This window comes from Brienomyrus brachyistius, chromosome 11, assembly GCF_023856365.1.
Source record: "Brienomyrus brachyistius isolate T26 chromosome 11, BBRACH_0.4, whole genome shotgun sequence".
NCBI classification, from domain to species: domain Eukaryota; kingdom Metazoa; phylum Chordata; class Actinopteri; order Osteoglossiformes; family Mormyridae; genus Brienomyrus; species Brienomyrus brachyistius.
In genome coordinates this window covers 24,598,128-24,617,227 of record NC_064543.1, presented here as the reverse complement: position 1 = coordinate 24,617,227, position 19,100 = coordinate 24,598,128, and the positions used below count along the sequence as shown (strand labels likewise).

General features: G+C 38.5%; 1 protein-coding gene and 1 long non-coding RNA gene across 9 annotated transcripts in view; one reads left to right on the top strand and one right to left on the bottom strand.

Annotated features, from left to right (window-relative positions):
* The window catches only part of LOC125704238 (SH3 and multiple ankyrin repeat domains protein 2-like), a 208,630-nt gene extending 196,695 nt beyond the window's left edge, over positions 1–11,935 (bottom strand). For all 8 annotated transcript variants that reach the window (XM_048969636.1, XM_048969637.1, XM_048969638.1 and 5 more), the window contains exon 1: positions 11,722–11,935. The gene's annotated coding sequence lies outside the window, so the exon portion shown is untranslated. The remainder of the gene's footprint in view (positions 1–11,721) is intronic.
* Positions 11,882–14,165, top strand: LOC125704274 (uncharacterized). Its single transcript, XR_007381069.1, has 2 exons — positions 11,882–12,315; positions 14,011–14,165. It is a non-coding gene; the product is annotated as an uncharacterized LOC125704274 (long non-coding RNA).
* The last annotated feature ends 4,935 nt before the right edge of the window (positions 14,166–19,100 follow it).

Sequence of the window (19,100 nt, the reverse complement as noted above, 5' to 3'; positions counted from 1 at the left end):
TACCAGAAATAGCATAGATAAAACAAACTCTGACATTAACGTCAGAGTTAGTGCACACAGAAAGTAAATGACAACAGAATTTATTTTTTTTGGCTGCCCTATCCCAGTGACATACTAATCAAACACAAAAGCAGAACTTTTTCTCCCAACCACACAATGACTCACAATGTACTCAGCAGTGTTGTACTGCTCTAGGCCTTCCGAAAACCTTGACAAAGAAGAGACTGTAGGTGCAGGATGCCAAACATATATGTGGAAAACTCAGTATCCATTCAAACTCCATTTTCTCATAGAAGTGCTGTTTCTGTCTTGCATTTCGTCTTTATAGATATGACCTTATAACCGAGATGACAATTTAGACTGGACTATTATTACCAAAAGAGGTCCATGTTCACTGAAATACAGAAGGTAATTTGCTCCAGAATAAAAATTCGTATTTCAAATAACACAATAGGTACAGACATGGCAGTTTTGGATGGGATTAAAATTACGGACCTTGTCGGTAATTGCTTCAATTACATTACATCCCCAGATAAAACTAATCTTGTGGGAATAAAGCCAAAGATGACACCTGTAGACTAACTTGCAGAGACCTTACTCCAGTTGGTCATCCTCTTAGATTATGTTGTTTCAAATGAGACAGTATGTTGAATGTTTCTCCAGCAACATATAATGGACCGAAGGTCACATGCCACCTGTTATTGTGGCTTTAACTCCATCAGTAGGTCCAGACCATGCTGACATCAGGCCAAGATATACTGGTACAATCCTGGTTTTCCCAATGGCCTACATTCCTTGTTTTGGAGACTGAAAATGAACTTGGAAGTAAATTCAATATGGTTTATGTCATATAAAAGTTTAGGACGTCAAATGATCAGTGACTTCCAAAATGTCAGAACAGCTTGTCGATACACTACACGAGATGTTTCTTTTGGCCGTTATTGATTTTTCTGTTTTCATGACTTTTTCTTTAAACACAGTACTGTGAAAATGTGAATTTGGAATTCACTAGTCTTGATCTTGTATAAGAAAATAGAAATTCCTTCTACACATATGAATTTGCGCTACTAAGGGTGTAATGGACCAGCAAACATATCTATACAGGTCTATATCATGTCTATTTGTCCAGAACCCTTTCTGAACATATCTGGGATGTGCTAAGCTGGTTCCATTTCTGAACATCAGGCCAAGATGTTTTTGGACATCTGGTCAGAAATTGGTCCACAGCCGTACAATCCAGTCTATCAAAGAAAAAGTTAAGCTGAGGGGTTTTGGGTTAAGTTATCAAAAACTTAATGTCACTATGACAAATAACGCATTAAAGATAAGAGGGATGTTTAACCTAAGTGACATCTCATGACTACAACTATTCATTCCTTTAACAAACAACTGAAACTGGTTTTAAGTTATGTAGGTAGCTAACTATGTTGCTAAAGTTAACATTGCTATTTTCATCTGTAGCTACAACTTCACATTGTCTCTAGTATAATAACAGCACCAATATTCTGCGGATGGATTGTCTGAAAGAAAAAGTATGCATTCTATATATTGTTCATTCTCATTAGTATCACACATCACGATGGATCCCCGAAAACTCGGGAACTTGAACATTTCCAACATGCTACTTAAAAAAGTACTATAGAACAGCTGAGTGGAATGGATTCATAATGCAAATGTATGCAAGGGAATACTAATTCCGTAAGTGTTTGATACTTGCATAACACAGCGTTTCTCACAGACATGCTAGTAAAAATTAGCACACAATAAAAAAATGCACATAGTAAAGCATAATATACACCGTGTGAACAGTAAATAAGCATCTTTTTGGTTTCACATCACTGTCAATCTGGAAACTCGGCAATACCTTTACTGAGCTTATCCTACTGCAGTGGAAACACAAAGCTGGAACTGTGCGGTAACTAGTCTCTCTTTGTGGTATGGCTTGGGTATGGGTCAGTTCCTGTATGCCAATGGAAAAGCGCCATTAATATTACGGGTACTTAATAAAAAGTTCATTAGAAAATACATAGCTGGCAGTGCATTAGTGCAGCGCGACCCCTCTAAAGTCTTGGATTTGACTTGGACTCTGTTCAAGGTCCTGGACTTGAATCATTTGATATAAATGGTCTCATTCCTATCACTATTGTGGCCAATTTTTTTTTTGTCACTCCACAAGAGCTTCTACCACATATTTAAAGTCTTCTTCAGGTCGAGGCAGAGTGAGAGTATTTTCATATTTTCTCCACTTCCATTGGATGGACTGCAGAGAGCTCTGTGGAATTTTCAGTGCCATCGAGATCTTTTTGTACCCTTCCCCACTAGTCATATCTTTGCTTAGAATGCTCTTTGGTCTTAGTTTTGTGAAGGTCTGTGTGTTATGATGGGACCTTGCAGAGAGAGGGCTTTTATCCCCACAGGTTAATTTAAAGCAGACGACCCACTAATAGCAGACAAGTGGAGTGCATCAACAAATTGTATGACTTGCTAAGGTAATAACTTCTGTGTGAGCAAATCTGAGATTGAAGTTACAAAGGGTATGAATATTTCTTTAATCAGATCATATCCTATTTTCCCTTTCTAGCAACCTGTTGAAGATTTCTTTTGATCTGACATAGTGCTCAAGGCTTTCGAAATCGGTGGGGGAGAAACAATATAATAAATTTCAAATTAAGAATCTAAGACAAAACGGGATAAAGGTACTGGGCGCTGAATACTTTAAGTCATTGTAATGCATACATTTCTGAGCCCACATCTTTATAATAATACATGTCTCCCATTGCAAATTTATTCTTCTGCATGTTTTTTAAAATTTTAATTCACAAAATTTTTTCATGAATTTTTTTAATGAATTCGCCTTTTATTTTATTGAGTAAGCTATACAGCTTTACATTACTGTTCTGCTGTATGTTACATTGTAATGCAGACATACGAACGAAAGACAGAACATTGTCATAGCGGGAAAAGCACATCTATAGTTTCCTTTGTTGTCAGTTTTGCATTATCTCAATTTCCCTCCACTTTGTTGTTGTGTTTGACAAACGCTTTCATTTATCAAATTATCAATCCTCACTTTGGTTGCCATTTTTGATTTTAATGAATATGGAAGGTGCCCCACACCTCCCCTGGTCCACAATGATGAAATGTGATGGGGGAGGTAAATGGCTTAGTATGAAATATATAGACGAACATGCCTTATTGGTTTAAAACAGGACATAGTATTTCATTTTTCTGTACGGGGCTATCGCGTAATATATGGAACTGGTGCAAACTTGAAATCTCATTTCCCAAAAGACTTAATTACACAACTGCACTGACATGTTCCTTCTGCATGGAGCAGAGTGTGGCTCTGTGGGCTAAGCCTGTGTGCCTGTAATCAGAAGGTCGCAGGTTCAAACCCCGCCTCAGACTGTGGGTCCTTGAGCAAGGCCCTTAACTCCCAGCTCCCTGGGCGCCACTACAGCTGGCAGCCCTTCGCAGGCAACTTCCTCTATGAAAAAAGAGCAAGTTGTGGGAGGTGTAAAGACAATTTCCCTATGGGGACAATAAAAGTATCGATTATTATAATAAAAAAATGCACCAAAAAAATGTCCTTATTTAAGGAAGTACTTATTTAAGTGAAGTACTTTTAACTCTTGACTCCTTCACTTTGAGCAGGGTTCCACACTTTCAGTTTGCATATTTCACTGCTCAACATATACCTTAATCAGTTAAGTACCAGATTTAGTAGGAGTATTTGAACAGGGAAATTTGGAAATTGTTGGATTCTGGCCCCCCAGGACCAGAACTGGGGAACCTTGATTTAGAGTATACCAATTCCTCACCCACAAAACAACAAGGAATATTGGGAAACAAGTGATTTTATCTTTCCTGATGCCTGAACTCACGTTCTGAATGATTAAACAGCGACTGTGGATATTAACGTCAACTTAAATTAGCGATGTCAGCATGGATAGGAAGTGGAGACACTACCGGTCTCAGTCTGAGGACGCTGTAGGTGCAGTTTCTTACAGCGACAGACTCGGGTCTGTCAGTCAGGATGTGCAGGATCCAGTTACAGAGGGGTGGGGGGGTGTTCATGCCCAGCAGGTTTCCTACTAGCCTCAGTGGGATCATTGTGCTGAATGCTGTACTTGAGTCAATGAACAGCATTGTGACATAGCTGTCCTTTTTGTCCAGGCGTGAGACGCTGAGGTGGACGGCAGAGGAGACTGCATCATCTGTGGTCCAGTTGAGTGAATCAGACCAGGAGCGGTGCCTTCAAGTGTCTCGATACCAGCTGCTTGAAGCACTACATGATGATGTGCATGAGTGTGACTTCTTAGGCACTGGGATGATCCTGGTTTGTTTGAGGCCACTCAAAAAACAGATACCACTGCTGTGCTCGGGGATACATTGAAGATGTCTGTCAGGACATCCGCCAGCTGGTCTGTCTCTGAGAACCCAGCCAGGTATGTTGTCAGGTCCCACTAACCTTCCCAGGGTTGACTCTGCATAGGATCATCCTGACATCAGTGATGGATTGGTAAAGTATCTGGTCATGCAGGGAGGGGGTGGTCTTCCTTGCGGGATCCCTGTTCTATCCATCAAAATGGACAAAGAAGTCGTTCAGTGCATCTGGCAGGGCAAGGCTCACTACTGTTGGCTTGTAGTCAGTGATGGATTGAATTTCATGTCACATACGCCATGTGTCCTTTGAGTTCATGAAGTGGCTGTTGATTTTCCTTACATAGGTGCACTTATTCTCCTTAATGGCCCAGGAGAGTTTGGCTGAGGCTGTAGTATATGCCTCTCTGTCTCCGAATTTGTAGGCAACAACTCTAATTTTCACCATGGTGCGCAGCTCTACAGAGAACCAGGGTTTATGATTTGTGTGGGTGATGACTATCCTGTGACTTCAGAATTACTAATCTCTATAATGAACTGTTCTTAATCTTTAATGCAGGCACATAATGCCTTGTCACAATTACCCATCATCATTATTAACACAGTTCAAGGTGTCTCTAATGCATCACCTGCACAAGAGCCCAGAAGTGGCTCTTCATCTGTACCTGTCAATGTGACGTAGCGGCTCTTTGAGCGATACTATGAACAAAGAGAGTAAATGAGGCAAGAGTGACAGCTTGCAAAGTGCAACGAGACATAACTACACTTCCTCATGGTGTCCTCCACTTGTTTCAGTGATGCTGTGAAATGTATAGCATTCTGGTAGCATGGTCCTTTCAACATAAGGAACATTTCCTTTATTAAAACTATACTGAACGTGACAACCTTTCCCAACACTCATAATTCTACATATTCCAGCCTCCGAACCAGAATGCAAATTAGCCATGTAACGACCACTTATGCCAGTCAGGGTCAAGGGTCGGCAGAAGTCAAAACCAGGAAACATAGGGCAACACCTACGGCTGGGTCATAGTTTGAATTGCATGCCAGTCAATCACAGTACATAATTATAAACACAATAATAAATTACAGGCAATTGAGACACACCAATTAGTCTAACAGCATGCTGTTGGACTGCAGGAGGAAACCGGAGTACCTGGAGGAACGGGGCAATGGGGGTGCCCAATGAGCTGCCCGAGTGCAAATTAGTAAACCATCAATAGTCATATACCACAAGACAACATGCATAACAACTGCACATTAACTCTTCTGGGGTTTTTAAATCAATTTGTAGCTAACATTTTAATTTACAAATACAAACTCAATCAACAGATTATTGTTTTGATATAAACAGTCATACATTCTCCACAACTATAATTAGGTCATATCAAGCAGGCTTTAAAGCATAACTACCTGCAGAAAAACCCACATAAACATGAAATATCCTACCAGGAAGAACCATCCTTTTATTCTAGCTTTAAGTAACAAAAGCATGAAATCTACAGTGTCTCACTTTTTCTGCTTTTCCATTCATAAAATTTGAAATTTGATGTCAGCCAGTCTTTGAAATGGAAATATCTTCCCAAACGCAGCATTCTTACGATTTGACATTAAAATATGTATTTGACATAAGGGACTGAAATTTGGAATATCTGTGTTCCTTTTAGTAACTGCAAACTGAAGCACAATTAAAACTCCATTACATTTTAAGGTCACGTTATGATACAATAATCACCCATTTAAAGTGTCTTTTTTTTTTAATAACGTATCCATGGATCTAAGGCCCGGGGCATGAAAAACATAATCATGCTGTTCTCAAATTTCAAATTTCATTTCAATTGGCTGCGCTTAACCTCACCACTGATGCTAGAAAACGTTCTGTGAATGATAAGGAAAATGGTTTATATACTGTAACAAACAAATTTTCCTTTATAACAAATCAAAATGACGCAGTACTGTCACATTTAAGTAAACAGAGGGAGAGATATGCGTACAGATACTTTGCATACTCTGATATGTCTACTCATACTTTAACACAGCCCAGTACCTAGAAAAACCTGCTGAGAAAAAGCCAGAATTTGCCCTCACTGGGCAAGAAATCCTCTTCCTGACTTCTGTCTCTTCTATACTGGATAAGCCCTTCCAAACAGATCCTGTTGTCATGCTTCTGAGGTTGCAGTCTTTCAGTTCTTAGTTACCATCTGGTCACAAACAACCAATCATAACTGAATTCAACATCTGCACGGTCACAGACATGATAATCACTATGTACTTATAAAAGCGTGCGTGTCATAAGCATCTCAAAATAAAACGGAACCAGCACATGAGGAAAAAGTAGATGTAGACGAAGAATCATTTAACACAGTATAGAAAGGAAGAGATGAATATATTTCCTGGCTCTCAAAAGCTTAAAAATACCTACCATTTAAAGAAATTTCTACAAAACGAGACTAAAGATACTGAAGGAGATACATCATGATGCTAGCATCTCATCACCTACCGGCTCTAAAGTGGGAGCAGAATAATTGTCTTGCGACATACAAGAGGTTAAATGTATCATCTCAGAGGGACAGGAAGTGTCAGGATTGGTTCCATCAACTGCAACCGTATCACACAGCTCACTGATAAAAATTGGACATTCAAGGCACAAAGCCAGAACAGATGGTTATCATTGCCACATTTTAGATAAAACATCACATAAAATGGCAAAAAAACATTACAGACACTATACAAAGAAATAATAATGCCCATACATGCAATTTGCATAAAAGTAGGGCGCACTCGGAGTCTGTGTGGCTAACATAACTAATTACTTCTCTCCACCAGTATTATTATTCTTCTAATTATCACTGTATTTTTAGCTGATGAAATGCTTCCACTGTACTATTTAAGACATCTCAAATCTTCCTGCAGGTGACTTGGAGGTTCCATCTGAACTGGCTGCTTGCTTAGTGTTTCATTTCATAGACTGATATGGCAACTGGTTCTAAATGCTAAAAGTTCTATACATGTTGGGTGATGCACAAAGGCATTGTGCATACATGAATTACATCTGTCTGTATTTGGTTTATATGGCTTACTGTGTGAAGGATGGACCTTTTCAGGAATCAGTTCAACCAACAGAACATCCATATACCTTGAAGGTATGTAGTGCATGGTACCATCAATCTGTATCTATAACAGCAAAGACATCCGCGCCTCAATGGCCTTTGATGGCATTTTTCGTGATGTTGGAGGAAAAATAACATTCCAACAGTAAATCACTAAAGACTGTATATTTACACAAACCTAACACCATCATCTATTTAATTTCTATTAGAAAGAATTTTCTTCTGATCCCAAGACAGCACGTAAAGGCCACTGTGTGCTACACAGATCTTATCATTCACAGAATTCTTCCTACCTGATAGGGTGATTAATGTGTGATTCAAGAAGCAGACCTCATGCTTCATTAAGCATCCACTGTCTGCCCTTTGCTGATAAAGAGGGGTGGCATGGAGGATGGACAGGTGAATGACAGCAGGCCAGGTGACTGCTGCACCTGTTTGGGGATTGATGAGTTCAGGTCAGGAAGTGGACAGGTGACTAACGGATGGCTGATTGATGCATGGCTGGAGGCCACAAGAAAGGAGGGAGGTGAGGGAAATGGTGAAGGCAGTTTCCAAAGGAATTGAAATGTCTAGGGAGCGAAGAGACAATGGGTGAGAAGGTGAAGGGCCTGCCAGAGACACAGATGGCGGACTGAGTAGAGGCAAGCTCTGCACCCGAAGAACCCAGATCCTGGAGCCAACTGCGAGCAGAACTCAAGTCAAACTGGGGCCACGTCTGAGAGGAGGGAGGATGAAAGCAGACCTGCTGAAGAGCGGGCCCAGCCCTTTCTCAGGGGCTGTGTTAAAACCATTATACTGATCCACCTCAACATGCAAACGCATCATATATCAAGTGAGCATACACATTTAGAACGGTGTTGAGATGCCCTTTTACAATGTACAACAAAACTGCACAGAAATGTGAAAGTTCATAAATAGCCACACTCTTTACAGTGTATAATACTGTGTCGCTTATAAAGTATTCATAAGTGTACAACTTCACTGTTTAATTTATTTATATGTTGTCTAGCCTTTCAAGTTTTCGGAGACCAACAATGTTTCATTTCTCAACCACACATAATACCAGTATACTGACTGAGAGCTGTCCTTAACATCAATATGCTGCTTTGCCTTTTAACTGTCAGCCGAAATAAATTATGTGCCAAAACTGTAAACTATTAAATCAGTTCAGTGAGAGCAGTCTTCACTGTTACTTTTTCAATTAACATATGTACCCACATATAACATCATAATTCATCATAATTATTATTATTTTGAAAACCTTTTGTAAGACTGAGACTGCACAACACAAATCAACCACATCATCACAACAATCACAGAAAAATTGCATACAACCTCATGCTTGTTGAGAATCACCTTCATTGAAGTTCTGAAACATCATTATCCAACTAAGACACCATATGACGTCATCACTGGTTCACCCAATAATGTCTTTTTGTATACATGGAGAAATACATATATTTCTTACTTTAATAAAACTGTACCATCCAAGAGGGAAAAATCAAGCAGAGGCATGAATTTTGCACAGCTCCAGCCAGTTTAGAATCGAACGTGTTATATGCTTAAATACACTGCCAGAAGACATGCTGAGTGACATAAAATTGCATGTTCTGTCAGAGGCAAAAGCCACAGATTTTACCTTTCTTCTTTTATTTAGACATTAGGAATTCCTGCCACTTTGTAACTGCACTGAGAGTTGTTAAGACAGTTAGAAGTCAGTTTAGTTATTTTTAAGACTATCCTTTCCCTAGTTGAGTTCCACAAGCTTTCTTGCAGAATACAAAGTACATCAGCCCTTGTGCAGTGTAAAGATAAACAATATTTTAATATGCCAAACATACAACATATCTAAAAGGGAAAGATAATTTGAAAACTGGGTGTGATTAAGTCTTGTCTTCACCAAAGCCTGTCTTCAGTCACCAGTGTTTCAGTATCTATCTAAAAAATACACACAATATGTTGTACGCATTATTTCTGTAATTAGGTTCAATTCTTCATTTGTAGCCTCATGTTCACTATTACCTGATCATCCCAACCTGGCATCTCATTAGGCAATAAATGTGTATTACAAAGTCAATATATGACGGCTATATCATAGTTCAACAGATTTTTCACACATATGCGACTGCCTTTTATAAGGAAAAGATAACTGGCTTCTGTAGATTTTAAATGCCACAGTGGAAAGTCTGGAGATTTGAGGTCACTTACTGTTATTTTCTGCATATGTCAGAACCGTGATTTCATTCATGATGATGCAGTAGCCATTAACTTTTGCTGAAAGTGCAAGTTGATCTGGGTATAAACTGAAGTGTATTTGCTATTGTAGTTGCTTTTGTTTAACTACTCTGAATAAACAGTCTGCTTACATAAAATGTGTCACAGTAACAATGTCCTGTGCTGGCATTAGATGATGATAAAGGAACTCGAAATGATGCCCAGTTCACTCAATACGAATCCAAGAGCAGGGAAAGAGGCTGACAGGCACAAATACCTGAGCTTCTCAACAATATCAAGCAAACAGGAAGCTGCTGGCCCATTTCTGCTGGACTGAACTCAATTCGTGGGTCTATTTGGACAGAACAGAGACAGTAACAACCTGCAGTCAAGTGCAAGTACGCAAGACTGTTCCTCTGCACATTCCTTGCTTTTCATTTTTTATTTTACAAGGGCAGGTTTCAGCATCTGCCACGGTAAGTCATGCACTGTGCTCTGGGGTTAAAAGTATAAAGAAAATAAAATATACAAAAGTATATCAAACTCTTGCCATTAGTCTCTGACTGGATCATGCAAATAAGTTTCCACAAGTTAGCTGGTCACAGGACGTAAAGAATCGCACAACGCCGGGCTCTGCCAGCCTCAGCCTACTTCATATTTTATGCATAAGCCCAACATCTCCATTCCAAATGCTGCTCATTACAATTACAATGTATGATCCAGGCCGATGAACTGAAAATCAATGTTTGTGTACCTCTATGGGAAACTCTGAAACAGTAATTCGTTGCTGATTAAAGTGTTGTACAGTCCTCCCATAGGCCTATATGAAACAAGGTAACTTCGACAGGAAAACTTTAGTACATCAGGACACTCAGAAGACCAAAACACGTCTAGTGGCCACATTCAGTTTAGGTAATGACTCAAAAATGTCAAAGCACTTCTAAATGTCAGGGAACCATGGTACCATATTGACCGAATGGTAAGAAAGTGAAAATGGGAACATTCAAAGTAGTAGGCAGGGGGACGCTGTAGCTCCCGGCTATAGCACTGGGCTTGCGCACTTACTGAACTGCCGACTGCACTGTCGGGGGTAGAACAGAACCCAATGTAGCTATATTAATCCACAGCGGCAAATATCTATACCAACCGGATAGTTTAGGAATAACGAATGGTTTTAACACATCTAATAAATGCAATTAACTCAGAATCGTTTATGTCGTGAAAATACAGCCTACGGCAATAAGAGTTTTCTTCACTTGCGTATAAAACACCCACAAGCACCTTTCAGACAGAGACAATAGTACATATGCAGTAGCCTTGAATGAATACGATGTCGTATTAAGTTTCGCGATTTATTTACTTTACAATTGGCCACGTTCCGGATCGCGACAATACTAAGAAATACCAGAAATAGATATACAAGTAGCGTGTGTCGCAACTTAGTTTTTTTGGAGTTTTCAAATTTAAACAACAAGTGAATAATGGTTTGCGCTCGGCGATATATATATATATATATATATATATATATATATATATATATATATATATATATATATATATATATATATATTATTCCAGTTTCGGTGACTGAACACAAGACGGGGTCTTCATTTATTTGGTTTCGATCATGCGGAGTTACGCGCGGACATACATTTATACTGAATATAGAGAGGAAGAATACAAATACTAAACACTGTGATAACTGCACTAATTTCAATTCCCGTTACTTAATTATATCTTAAGCAACCACGTGTTAAGTCCAACTTTAGGTAGGTGTTAGTAAAAGCAAAGTTTCTCTTATAATGTCGACCCGTTAAAAAATACAGTCTAATTTAGAAATGATAGTTTTAACTAATTTATCAAAAATGTCTTCTTAAAGAACTTGCATGCCAGTGCTCCTCACTCTCCAGAAACACCTGTCTACCGAGTAAAACACAGCACTCATTTGAAAGTTAAGCAAAACACTGCAGCCGTAGAGGAGACCTCATACATAAATACACAATTTATGGTTTACCTTAGTGGTATCGCAGTCTTCGTATTTTTTATTTTTATTTTTTAAAAAGAAAGCTTCATGCCGCCACCAATCCTCGTCAGTGTCGCGTCGCAAATCGCGGCGATCAACAAAAGGTGTAACTTCCTGCGAGCACCAGGATCTGCGAAAGAGGACGAGAGAACATAGAGGGCTTCTTCAGCCTGCCTCCTGGAGATCACCCCGGAGCGCAAGGAAATTCAATATGGGGTAACAGATACTCCAGGCGGCGTGCACGGCGCTCGTGCACGGAAGATGAAGGAGGGAAGGAGGGAGGGAGGGAGGAAGGGATGGAGAGAGAGAAAACAGTTTGATTTGGGAAAGGTGCATCAGACCCCTTGCAGGCTGAAGATCCGAGTGGGAGGGGCTTCACATACCTGTCTTCGCAGTCAAGATACAGGTGCTCCTACACGGGGTCCAATGGGGGGAAATACTGACACACATTAATCACACCGTGTCATAATGGTTAGTATTAGAAACTCAAAAGACGAATGTAGGGGAAATTCTGTTTGCAGTGTCAGTGAAATTATCATTTGGGATGTCGTGGGATGTTTTGGAATGTTGTTTTCGTATTAAGAGGTAGGTCAGAGCTAAATTTTCTTCTGCTAATTAATATTAAAATGGTTTGAAAGTCACCCATATCACGTTCCATATCACTTTCTATTTTTACATTGTCATGAGTTGTATTTCTTTTTTTTAATGTCCGTATTGATTTTTTTCCTCAGTGGATAATTCTAATCAGCATTTTGTATGAATCAAAATGATGTTCTTATTACATTCTTATCCTAATTATTATTATTATTAAGTAATGGTGGTGAGCAGTAGTAGTAATGATCTTAAATATTCGGTCCAAAACGGAGGCTGCTTTCTGTAATTGGCTATATTGAGAGGTGCTAGATCCTCAACCATGCAGGTTCTGTGTGGAGATTCCTGAGTCAGAACCCCGTGTTTCCTTTCCTGTCAGCTGAAAGGCATCCAACCCTATTGGCTTCAGGGTTAGAATAAAATCAAAGAAACACTGTGTACATTTAGGCACATTTTTGAGTATCCTCAAATGTCTCAGAAAACAAACAGTAATGAGATCCTACTTTCACCTCTGGATCAAAACCTTACAAACATCACGGATGTAGCACATGGCCATCGTCATCTAGTACAAAGCCTGAGAAAGAGCCCAGTTTGTACTCTGCTCTATATTCCTTCATTGAACCCTTGTGTAAATTGTGAGTGCATACATTTAAGCATGTGTGTATATTTAAAACTGAATCCTCGTGCATGCACTGGTGCTTTGAAGCTGACGGGACCGCACCAGTCATCAGGTTGGTAATCATCCCCTTTTTTCTGGAGGTATCAAAATGGTAGAACAGAACAGAGGTGATGAGGTGGTGGATCGATGCTATCGTCAGATAATATGGGATAATATAGGAATTTATTTTTGGCCACGGATATTGGTGGCTACCGCTTTCGCCGCAGACCTTCATCATGAGTGCCATTCACACATAAACATATAAAGTAATCTATGATTTCGTGGTGTGTCGCTATCCTGTCATCCAACAAGACCATTTGGTGCTGGAAATCCAAGAAGAAAGTGATGCATAATAGATAGACTTTCCATGGCAACAGCCTTTACTCCCCAAAAAAATTAATGTTTATAATAGTGACAGTGCTTGCTCACCAAGCTAATCCCCTTTCAGACAGTACCTAATATTTACAGATCAACTAAGGCATTTAACTGGTAGTGAATGAGGATATGGAGTCATACCATTGAGGTAACTGAAGGACAGGCACACTGAAGGAACACTTTATCATGATCCTAATCTTTAATTTACTTCCGTTTTGGGTTTGGCTCACATGTAGTATTACATATCACCAATTTTCAATACATTTATCCATGCCTGGGAAACTTATACTTGTGCACTTGACCAGTGTTTTTCATTTTTAAATTGTAATGTCTCTGCATCCACTATATGTCTCATATTGTTTAGTCAGGATAAAATGTAGAGCTTAAGGTTTTATTTTGAATAAGTAGATGTCCAGTTTTGGAGTGACAGTTCTCCTAAACTGAATTATGAATTTTATATTTGTCTTACATGTCTGCCTGTCCTTTCAATTGCCAGGTATCTCCAACGCTTTGACATGAAAATATACAGATACATGACCTAACGGAGAATGAGCGTCCTATGTAATGGCCATCTTATGTGTTATATTCCGTACAAAAGGAATGACTATCGCATGTCTCATCATTAACGGTCTGCCACTGTCATTTTCAATCCACAGTATTCTGGGATGTGGGGAATCTTCTTCTCCATGACAACGCGAAGGAAGCCAGAAATGCTTTAGCCAGTCATTGGTGATGGTTCTGTGATTAACTCTTGCCTGTGCTTAATCCATAGAGGCAATATTCTTAATACACTCTAAATAATGTAAATGAACATTGTTTACTGTTTCTTTTTTTGTATCTTGAAAGCAGAATATTGAGAAGCTCCTTCAGAAACTGCACACATCCTAATCCCATCTGTTCAAAAAATGTTTATGGAATTCGACGTATCATAAAAATCTGGGTAATCTTGCAATTGTTTGTGTTCAACTTTATTGATGTTCTTAGCTACACAAGTGTCAAATTATGGTTGTAATAGTTGCTTTTCAACATTGCTTTGATGTGCCGTATTGAACAAACAATAAAAAATAAATAAATTAAACAGCTAGTTGTGATGGGCTGGCCCCCCATCCTAGGTTGTTCCCTGCCTCGTGCCCATTGCTTCTGGGATAGGCTCTGGACCCCCCGCGACCCAGTAAGATAAGCGGTTTGGAAAATGGATGGATGGATGGATGGATGGATGGACGGATGGACAGCAAGTGGGGGACAAAATACACTATTCCCAAGATAACCTATGAACTACCCATCTAAGCTGAGTGCATGGTACGGTGAAGATATGTATGTTTTCTGATTTTAAATTATGATGTTAAACATGCAACACACAGGAACTGCACAGAAGCTGGAACAATGAATTGCTAATCTGTTTAATTCGGTCAAATGCAGTTTAATTTTGTTGTGGCTTTATTCTGAACATGATTTCCCCAAAGTACCTAACAAAGATTAAGCAAGAAGAGGAGGATCATGGTTGGAAATAAAAAACATTAGTGTTCCACAGTACAAAACATATAAACAGAGAAGAAAGCCAGGAGTGATGAAGAGAGGAAACTAGGACTCTCAGGCTGGAAAAACCACTGGGAGTCAATCATATACAAATCTTTGGTATTGTTAGAACCTTCACCTGTGTCCAATTTTCATAAAAACGTACCTTTTGCGTGTTTACATGAAAAGCTGTGTCTGTTAGCAGGATTCCTCCGCAAGTTTCTTGACAGTCATTAACAGTAAAACAAACAAACAAGCAAATAATTTAATAAATAAATAGTACATACAAAAGATGTTAGGTGTTGGTGAGATATGACATTAGTTTTTAAATGAAATTTTCAGATTTAACTCAGTGTATGTGATTAGACCTACTTTTATTCCCTTTTACGTTCACTTGGGATACAGTATGATGAGCAAAACATTAATATGTCACTCATGTCCCATTGTAGTGTCTTTCAGGGTTGCAGGATTGCCCAATGGCTGCTGTCGCATGCAGTGGAAGTGTGCATCATTAACCAGATGCACGGCATCTCTGGTGTGTGAATGCAGTGGGTGTAAGGTCTATAGATCCTTTGCATTTACATAGAGGTTTAATGAGCTGGGAGGATTGGGGTTTCCATGGCAACTCTTGGAATATTGTCCAGCTCAGGAAGGGAGAATCAGATGTTTGGGCCTGGTTCTCTCTGTGGAGTTTGTGAATTGTGTCACACCTGGGTTCTCCTGGAGGAATTCTTGCCTGTCAGGGCTAATTTGACTGCATTAGCAAGTGAATTCAGGATAAATACATGTTTGAAAATTCACCTGTCAAAATCAAGCGTTAAAATGTAATGAATATTTCTGATAAAACAATAAACAAAGCAAATCATCCTAGAAATAAGAAAATTCATTTGAACTCATCATGTTGGGACATCACGTCATAATTTCTTTTCTTAAAGGTCTTTTTCCTGGTAAGAAAAATAAAACTGTAAAAGCTTTTTTGTATTAATTGAATTTGTGATATTCCTTATATTTAAAAGGTACTTTGCAGTGCTCTAAGTGAAGCTTGATAAATCACTGAAGTAAACAGTCAATTAGATGTGCAAAATATTGTGTTTAAGCTGCATAACTGTAGCTTTTAGTTGGTTCGTTTTTGTCATCTTAGCATAATGATTTATGGATGCATGTGCATCTTAGGTTCTTCCCAGGTTTCTACAATGTTGTTCAGTTTTTTCTGTCTATCAATCTATATGCTGTCTCTAAAAATACATTAGTGTGTGTATGACCTGTAATGGACCGGAATTTCATCCAGACTGTGCTCAGCCGTGAGCCCTGTGCTCCATTAGATTAGACTCTCCATAACGCAGCACTGGGTTCTGGAACAATGGAATGGAAATTGATGTATAATAATTATTTATAATGGTTTGTTGATGATTTGGCACAATACATTAATTAAGCCATTGTTCTATTATCTATTTCTGTGTTTTGCCACATTTTGCATATGAATTGTTTTGTATTCATAGCATTTCTGTGTCAGTCAGCCTGCTTCTTTTAGTAACTACATTGCTTATTAAAGCAATGTAGTTATTAAAAGTCTTTCGGTGTAGGTGTTCACTACTGGGTAGATTTAGTTAACTGGGTAGTTGTTAACCGGTTTGTCAAACATATTTTATGGATATTTTTTTTATCAGATCTTAATTTGTCCTGAAGATTCTTCCTTAAGTATATAAAAAAATCCATATATCTGTGCGAAACCCTGAAATATGGAGGAAAAGGAGTGCAAATGCTTCATCAATACCTTTTCTGAAAATATATCTATCAAAGCTTTTTAATTTCCCAGAAAAGAGAAGGAAAAGTTATATAAGGAAACATGACCTTATGTTTTGCTTAGGTAGGTGATTTCAGAGAACTCAATCTGTCAAGCAGCACAGAACACCTGTAAAGGGCTACTGACATTTCGATTTTTTAACAGAATCAATCCAATCTTACTAAATGATAAATCTAGGGCAATTGATCACACTTCACATAGGACAGGTGGAAAAGCATTTCCCATGACAATTAATTATGTGCTCCTCATTATCTTGACCCTTTTCCTTTATATGAGAATGGTCGTGTAATGAGCCTACATTATTTTCCCAGTGGCGCATCGACGAGTTCAGGGCCTGCTGAGCTGCACTTTCCGCAGATCTCTCTTCTGCTCCCACATCCCCACAACTATACAACAATTAACTATAAAACTACTTAATATTAATAACTATAAAATAATTTCTAGTTAAAGAGAGTGTGATGTTGTATGAAACCAGAGTAATGGCATAAAAAGAACAAACTGGCATGTTTAGACCATCTCATCAGTCATATGCTGCTAGCAAAGAGGGCAACAGAGACCGCATTGAATAAACGCATCTCCCCACACCAGAAACCTTAAAACATTACACTCTAACCCAGTGTGTGTCAACTGCATCCACAATGTGCACTCAAGATACATTTACAATAGGTAGTATAGACTATAGAGAGAAGCAAATTCCAAAAGAAAACACAAAACAAGTTCTTAGTATTAGAATGTTTTTCTCCATGCTTTTCTGGCAGAAAACTAATTGATCAGGCTCGTGAAATCCATCATAGTAGTAATGCTCATTTCCATGGGTGAGACCGTCGTACTGCGAGTAGCTGAATCCGTGGATAGCAGTGAAACATCCTCATACCCCACATATAGTATGATTTTTGTGTCATACATGTAGTAAAATTTAACTGATAAATTACGTACAGTGAGACATTACTAACATTAAAAGTAACAATAAAGTACAATGTACATTATTATACTGTACTGCATAGTACTGCACTCTCACAAATGAAAGGCATTCTGATGTTTTAGCCCAATTTTCAAAGGACAATACAGCAATGAAAAAATATCATGTATCAAGGGATGAAGGAAAACAATAAAAAAATTTGCTTTTTATACTCCTCAAAGGACAAAGGAATAATGAAAAAACAAAGGTTACTGGTACACTTTTTACAATGAAAAATATTATCATAGTATCTTGTACCTGCACATAACCTGTAATAAGAAAAATGTATTTGTTTAAATATATAATACTCACAAATGTCTATTGTGGGTACTCAACCGTGTCAGAATTATTTTTTTTTTGGACCACAGTAATCCACGGATGACTGGAACTGCAGATACGTACCATAAATAAGCACTACGGTATACAAAAAGCACCAAAAATGAGATACTTTTAAGAATCAGTCTCTCCATTTACTGTTAGCCTATCACCAACTCGCAAACAAATAAATGACCAATAAAAGATCACTTAAAATAATAATAATAGATAAAAAAAAACTAGATGGCCAATAGGGGCCCCCGCTTGATCACTCTGGGCCCCTAGGCTGCAGCCTAAGCAAGCCTGTCCATCAGTCTGCCCCTGCATTTGCCTAAATGTCAATTCTACATGCATCAGAAACATCATTTTAAAATAAAACTTTTAATGGCCTTTTTTACCTTTCTCCCAGGATTTTTATGAGTTAATGATAGACTTTCACAGCTGCTGCCATGCAATGCAGCCTGATTAAAGTTATATAATTTGGAGAAACTTCAGCAGCTCTTTATCGCTTTACTGCGAACACTGAAGAATTTCCTGAAGACAAGTACATGGCAATCTACTCATATCTGATTAGAACGCAGACATCTGCATCAGGGAGGGACCAAGCAAGTCTCACATTGGCAGGCATTAGTGTGTGTTCACGCACATGGATCATCTTCATATTGTTTCAGTAAAAAGGAGAAGGCTAGCCAGCTGCGGGGGGCGTTTTAAGGTTTAAACTTGGACTGGCTGACAAAGTCATTAAATATATTTATTAATAAAATGAAAATTCATGAGATTAATTAGATATGCTATGGTGAATTAAGATGGACTGCCAAAACAAAATAAAAGAGATTTACATGAATATGTATGCTGATTTTATCAAGAGTTCGGCACCATCGTCTAACAAATCTATAAATAAATATGAAATAACACCCAGAACAGGTCAATGAACAGATGAGCTAAAACTAGATTATTTGACTTTTGGCTACAGCTCATGATCTAACTAAAAAATAATACATTAACAAACAAACAAACAAACAAACAAACGAATAATAAAAACAACAGAACTGATAACATTGATTGACGCCCATTCTTTATCACATGGACGGAGGAGGCATATGAGTCCTTGCTCTGTTTCTATCATTATGTATCTTGCATTCTAATTGCAGGTA